We start from the raw sequence: 7,892 nt of genomic DNA, 5'->3' as shown, positions 1-7,892 counted from the left end.
TATGGCCTCCATACGGCCTCCATACGGCCTCTATACAGCCTCTATCCGGCCTCCATAGGGTCTCCATACGGCCTCTATACGGCCTCCATACGGCCTCCATACGGCCTCTATATGGCCTCCATACGGCCTCCATACAGCCTCTATACGGCCTCCATAGGGTCTCCATACGGCCTCTATACGGCCTCCATACGGCCTCCATACGGCCTCTATCCGGCCTCCATAGGGTCTCCATACGGCCTCTATACGGCCTCCATACGGTCTCCATACGGCCTCTATACGGCCTCCATACGGCCTCTATACAGCCTCTATACGGCCTCCATAGGGTCTCCATACGGCCTCTATACGGCCTCTATACGGCCTCTGCGTGATGAATCAACGCTCAGGGTGGGGACAGACCATCTCAGGATGGAGAGTAGTTCACAATGAATGTACTGTAGATCTATGTGTCATCTCACCATGGTAACGTTTTGTGACAGGTAGGCAGCAGCACAGCCTATGCTACAGTAATATAAAGCCTGAACATCTCCATCTGGCTTTCAGGGGTCACCTTGTTATTGTTTTAATTCCAGATGCAGAGATTTAAAACAGCCTGTCACTCAAATATCGTTGCTTTAAGTCAGTGTACATGCAAGCACTCTCTCTCCATCAACATCCAAAATAGATCATCCTGTTCTAGATTTTCTAGATAGATTAAACAGGTCAGCGTAGACCAAGTGTGCGTCTGAAATGGCACCCTACTCCCTATATCGTGCCCATTGCTCTGGTCAAAGGTTGTGCACTATATAGGGAATATGATGCAATTTTGGGCACATCCCAAGACCACTACACTGCTGAAAATAACTTCCTTTAGACTGGGCAGCTATTTGAGCTGTTGACATGAATCTTCTGTGTCTATGTCTAAAAACACAACTTCAGTATGTCAACAGACGGAAGGAACTCATGTAGCTCACGTCTCTACAGGTCATGTTGCCTTAGCCGCTGTGGGATACCAAGTCCAAATAATCCACTGGTCCTAGCTAGAGCAATGATGTTTAGAGATGGGTATCAGGCCTGATCCTGTAGAGATGCGGAGGACTCATCACCCTGGGAGAGTTCCAAATGGAACCCTATTCCCTTTCAAGTGCACTACTTTTGACCAGGGCCCATGTCTTCTATATAGAGAATAGTCTCAATGGGCACAGACAGATTTGTCACCTGGTCGGTTTCACCAGGTTTCACCAGCGATCGGTTACCGGCCCAACGCCTTAACCACTAGGCTACCTGTATCCACCAGTCTGGACAATCTGCTGTGGGTTCAATAATTGCTGATCCAGTCGAGGAGGAGCTCTGGTTGGTTGGGCCAACACTGAGACAACAGAGCAGGAGGAGGAGAGTGGAAAGGAACAGGACTGTGGCTGAGGTAGGGGCCTACAGTGAGACAGTGGAAGGAAGAGGACTGAGGTAGGGGCCTACAGTGAGACAGTGGAAGGAAGAGGACTGAGGTAGGGGCCTACAGTGAGACAGTGGAAGGAAGAGGGCTGAGGTAGGGGCCTACAGTGAGACAGTGGAAGGAAGAGGACTGAGGTAGGGGCCTACAGTGAGACAGTGGAAGGAAGAGGACTGAGGTAGGGGCCTACAGTGAGACAGTGGAAGGAAGAGGGCTGAGGTAGGGGCCTACAGTGAGACAGTGGAAGGAAGGGGACTGAGGTAGGGGCCTACAGTGAGACAGTGGAAGGAAGAGGACTGAGGTAGGGGCCTACAGTGAGACAGTGGAAGGAAGAGGACTGAGGTAGGGGCCTACAGTGAGACAGTGGAAGGAAGGGGACTGAGGTAGGGGCCTACAGTGAGACAGTGGAAGGAAGAGGACTGAGGTAGGGGCCTACAGTGAGACAGTGGAAGGAAGTGGACTGAGGTAGGGGCCTACAGTGAGACAGTGGAAGGAAGAGGACTGAGGTAGGGGCCTACAGTGAGACAGTGGGAGGAAGAGGGCTGAGGTAGGGGCCTACAGTGAGACAGTGGAAGGAAGGGGGCTGAGGTAGGGGCCTACAGTAAGACAGTGAAAGGAAGAGGGCTGAGGTAGGGGCCTACAGTGAGACAGTGGAAGGAAGAGGACTGAGGTAGGGGCCTACAGTGAGACAGTGGAAGGAAGGGGGCTGAGGTAGGGGCCTACAGTGAGACTGAGTGGGGCTTAAGTGAGAGTGGAAGGAAGGGGCTGAGGTAGGGGCCTACAGTGAGACAGTGGAAGGAAGGGGGCTGAGGTAGGGGCCTACAGTGAGACAGTGGAAGGAAGGGGGCTGAGGTAGGGGCCTACAGTGAGACAGTGGAAGGAAGGGGGCTGAGGTAGGGGCCTACAGTGAGATAGTGGAAGGGGGCTGAGGGAGGGGCCTACAGTGAGACAGTGGAAGGAAGGGGGCTGAGGTAGGGGCCTACAGTGAGACAGTGGAAGGAAGGGGGCTGAGGTAGGGGCCTACAGTGAGACAGTGGAAGGAAGGGGGCTGAGGGAGGGGCTTATAGTGAGATAGTGGAAGGAAGAGGACTGAGGTAGGGTCCTACAGTGAGACAGTGGAAGGAAGGGGGCTGAGGTAGGGGCCTACAGTGAGACAGTGGAAGGAAGGGGGCTGAGGTAGGGGCCTACAGTGAGACAGTGGAAGGAAGGGGACTGAGGTAGGGGCCTATAGTGAGATAATGGAAGGAAGGGGGCTGAGGTAGGGGCTTATAGTGAGACAGTGGAAGGAAAGGGGCTGAGGTAGGGGCCTACAGTGAGACAGTGGAAGGAAGGGGGCTGAGGTAGGGGCTTATAGTGAGATAGTGGAAGGAAGGGGCTGAGGTAGGGGCTTATAGTGAGATAGTGGAAGGAAGGGGGCTGAGGTAGGGGCCTACAGTGAGACAGTGGAAGGAAGGGGGCTGAGGTAGGGGCTTATAGTGAGATAGTGGAAGGAAGGAGGCTGAGGTAGGGGCTTATAGTGAGATAGTGGAAGGAAGGGGGCTGAGGTAGGGGCCTACAGTGAGACAGTGGAAGGAAGGGGGCTGAGGTAGGGGCTTATAGTGAGACAGTGGAAGGAAGGGGGCTGAGGTAGGGGCCTACAGTGAGACAGTGGAAGGAAGGGGCTTATAGTGAGACTGGAAGGAAGGGGGCTGAGGGCCCTACAGTGAGACAGTGGAAGGAAGGAGGCTGAGGTGGGGCTTAAGTGAGACAGTGGAAAGGAAGAGGACTGAGGTAGGGGCCTACAGTGAGACAGTGGAAGGAAGGGGGCTGAGGTAGGGGCCTACAGTGAGACAGTGGAAGGAAGGGGACTGAGGTAGGGGCCTACAGTGAGACAGTGGAAGGAAGAGGACTGAGGTAGGGGCCTACAGTGAGACAGTGGAAGGAAGAGGACTGAGGTAGGGGCCTACAGTGAGACAGTGGAAGGAAGAGGGCTGAGGTAGGGGCCTACAGTGAGACAGTGGAAGGAAGAGGGCTGAGGTAAGAGCCTACTGTGAGATAGTGGAAAGGAAGAGGACTGAGGTAGGGGCCTACAGTGAGACAGTGGAAAGGAAGAGGAACTCTAACCTTGAATACAAACTTATATGAGCAGAAACAGCATATTCAGACAGAGAGAGGGGGAAAACAGGGCTAGGTCTGAGTGGGTGAAGTGGAGTGAGGTGGAGACCTACATAGGGGGAACTCTCTGACTCAGACACTGACTGTAATAAAAAAACAGACAGCAACAGGAACTCAAGAACTGGGTAATCAGACAGAGGCAGTCAGAGTTAGGGTAATATGGTGTTTTGCCCACATACACCCCATAACTCTCCTAAGACTTTCACAATGTCTGTGGTTGCCTGAGGCCTAGGTCTACTGAGTGGGTGGATTGGGTTGGATTGGGGTACAGCATTATTCAGGACCTTTCTATAAGTTGTAAACCTATGCCAAGATAAAACATAATTTGCCATAAAGTCTCCCTCTGTAGTGCCTTGCGGTTGGAGGCCGAGCAGTTGCCATTCCAGGCAGTGATGAAACCAGTCAGGATGCTCTCGATGGTGCATCTGTTAAACCTTTTGAGGATCTGAGGACCCATGCCAAATCTTTTCAGTCTCCTGAAGGGGAATAGGTTTTGTTGTGCCCTCTTCACGACTGTCTTGGTGTGCTTGGACCATGTTAGTTTGTTGGTGATGTGAACACCAAGGAACTTGAAGCTCTCAAGCTGCTCCACTACAGCCCTGTTGATGAGAATGGTGGCGTGCTCGGTCCTCTCTTTCCTGTAGTCCACAATCATCTCCTTTGTCTTGATCACGTTGAGGGAGAGGTTGTTGTCCTGGCACCACACGGCCAGGTCTCTGACCTCCTCCCTATAGGCTGTCTCGTTGTTGTCGGTGATCAGGCTGTTGTCATCTGCAAACTTAATGATGTTGTTGGAGTTGTGCCTGGCCGTGCAGTCATGAGTGAACAGGGAGTACAGGAGGGTGCTGAGCACGCACCCCTGAGGGGCCCCTGTGTTGAGGATCAGCGTGGCGGATGTGGTGAGTGCGACCCGTCAGGAAGTCCAGGATCCAGTTGCAGAATGAGGTATTAAGTCCCAAGGTCCTTAGCTTGTGTTGGGAAGGTGGCATACTATGGCGATGCCACGTTGAAAGTCACTGAGCACATCAGTAAGGCCATTCTACTGCCAATGTTTGTCTATGGAGATTGCATGGCTGTGTGCTCGATTTTCTTGGTCGACCAATAGCTTATCGACCAAACAATCGACCAGTCGACTAATTCGGGCCAGCTCCACTCCACTGGGTCAAGAGTAGCCAAAAATCTCAGCATTTCCTGTAGTATTACTGTTACCTTATGCTCTACCTTACAGTAGACCATGGCTTCATTGCTGTTGTCATAACAAGCTAACTTCCCCAAAGTCCTGCGATGATCAGTGATCACAGCAATCTTAGGATGGCTTGTCAGGATCACTGCTTCTGTTACTCCCATCCTCATTCCCCTCTGCTCGCCGGACTGTGAAAACTAAACATCTAACGGGAAACGGTTTGTTACAGTTGATGATGATGTGTGTGTGTGTGTGTGTGTGTGTGTGTGTGTGTGTGTGTGTGTGTGTGTGTGTGTGTGTGTGTGTGTGTGTGTGTGTGTGTGTGTGTGTGTGTGTGTGTGTGTGTGTGTGTGTGTGTGTGTGTGTGTGTGTGTGTGTGTTCAAATGAAACCAAACCAAGGCCTATGTGAAGCCTGTATTTAAGATTCACTGGTGAATGCTGATACTATGGAAGAAAATAATGACTTTACAAAATGGATCCATTCTGTTCTGTCTGTATATACACAACATGGTCTGCTGGAGTGGAGGAAAGGGACTCCATTTATTTAACCTTTATTTAACTAGGCAATTCAGTTAAGAACAAATTATTACTTACAATGACAGCCTGCCCCGGACGACGCTGGGCCAATTATGTACCGCCCTATGGGACTAGTGAGTGACTGAGTAGGTGAGTGAGTGAGTGAGTGATTTCAGAGGAGTTTTATACACACACACTATTTTCTTTGATCATCTTATCTAGACCAACAGTACTGTAAAGTCAAAATATGTATCCATCAACATAGTGGTAAAACAATGGGCAGAGATGGGAGAGAAGAACATCTGAAATTCCACAACCATAGAATTAGAATGAATAGAATGGTTATTCTAAAGTCATTCATTCTAATTTTATCACCACACCAGCATGGAGAGAATGAACCTCCCTCCCACATACACACACACACACACACACACACACACACACACACACACACACACACACACACACACACACACACACACACACACACACACACACACACACACACACACACACACACACACACACACAGTTGCCTGAACCCAAGCAGTGGAGGCCATATGCTAGGCAGACACAGCAGCTCTGCTACAGACCAAGAACAGCATTAATACAGAGACCATAGAGGACAACATTAATACAGAGACCATAGAGGACAGCATTAATACAGAGACCATAATACAGAGACCATAGAGGACAACATTAATACAGAGACCATAATACAGAGACCATAGAGGACAGCATTAATACAGAGACCATAGAGGACAGCATTAATACAGAGACCATAATACAGAGACCATAGAGGACAACATTAATACAGAGACCATAGAGGACAGCATTAATACAGAGACCATAGAGGACAGCATTAATACAGAGACCATAATACAGAGACCATAGAGGACAACATTAATACAGAGACCATAGAGGACAACATTAATACAGAGACCATAGAGGACAACATTAATACAGAGACCATAGAGGACAACATTAATACAGAGACCATAGAGGACGACATTAATACAGAGACCATAGAGGACAACATTAATACAGAGACCATAGAGGACAATATTAAAGATCAAGACACATGGCTCTCTTTGACCCTCCGGACCTCAACATGACTTAATAGTGGTCAACCCTCTGTACATTATGGTAACAGGATGTGTGACTCTGACAGATTTATCTTATTCTCCTATTTATAGCCTCTCTGTTAGCCTTTACCCTATTTAATCCACCCATGTGCTTGACATTAGTAACACATTCATCTTGACAATAGTAACACATTCATCTTGACAACAGTAACACATTCATCTTGACAATAGTAACACATTCGTCTTGACAACAGTAACACATTCATCTTGACAATAGTAACACATTCGTCTTGACAATAGTAACACATTCATCTTGACAATAGTAACACATTCATCTTGACAATAGTAACACATTCATCTTGACAATAGTAACACATTCATCTTGACAATAGTAACACATTCATCTTGACAATAGTAACACATTCATCTTGACAATAGTAACACATTCATCTTGACAATAGTAACACATTCATCTTGACAATAGTAACACATTCATCTTGACAATAGTAACACATTCATCTTGACAATAGTAACACATTCATCTTGACAACAGTAACACATTCATCTTGACAATAGTAACACATTCATCTTGACAATAGTAACACATTCATCTTGACAATAGTAACACATTCATCTTGACAATAGTAACACATTCATCTTGACAATAGTAACACATTCATCTTGACAATAGTAACACATTCATCTTGACAATAGTAACACATTCATCTTGACAATAGTAACACATTCATCTTGACAATAGTAACACATTCATCTTGACAATAACACATTCATCTTGACAATAAACACATTCATCTTGACAATAGTAACACATTCATCTTGACATTAGTAACACATTCATCTTGACAATAGTAACACATTCATCTTGACAATAGTAACACATTCATCTTGACAATAGTAACACATTCATCTTGACAATAGTAACACATTCATCTTGACAATAGTAACACATTCATCTTGACATTAGTAACACATTCATCTTGACAATAGTAACACATTCATCTTGACAATAGTAACACATTCATCTTGACAATAGTAACAGTGTTACATATACTGTTTGAAGTAGAAGTAACACTGAGGTGTTTGACTGTAGGTCAGTGGGATGTCAACCATTTCAAAAACGTAAATTGTTTAGTGTCAATGGATGCAAACAACCGTTTTTTTCATACAAAGACAGAAAAGGCTTGTTATGTGCAATATGGTAGTATATTATGTCCTTTTGACTTATCTACCTTTGTTAAAGTGCCTTCAACATGTCTATTTTACCTCTTGGCGATGTCATTCAGAAACATAATGTTAACTTTCACTGCTATGGGGACGATACACAGCTGTGCATTTCGATGAAACATGGTGAAGCCCCAAAATTGCCCTCCCTAGAAGCCTGTGTTTCAGACATAAGGAAGTGGATGGCGGCAAATGTTATACTTTTAAACTCGGACAAAACAGAGATGCTTGTTCTAGGTCCCAAGAAACAAAGAGATCTTCTGTTGGATCTGACAATTCATCTTG

This window comes from Oncorhynchus keta, chromosome 28 (assembly GCF_023373465.1).
Source record: "Oncorhynchus keta strain PuntledgeMale-10-30-2019 chromosome 28, Oket_V2, whole genome shotgun sequence".
NCBI lineage: Eukaryota > Metazoa > Chordata > Actinopteri > Salmoniformes > Salmonidae > Oncorhynchus > Oncorhynchus keta.
Note: the sequence above shows the minus strand (reverse complement) of the source record.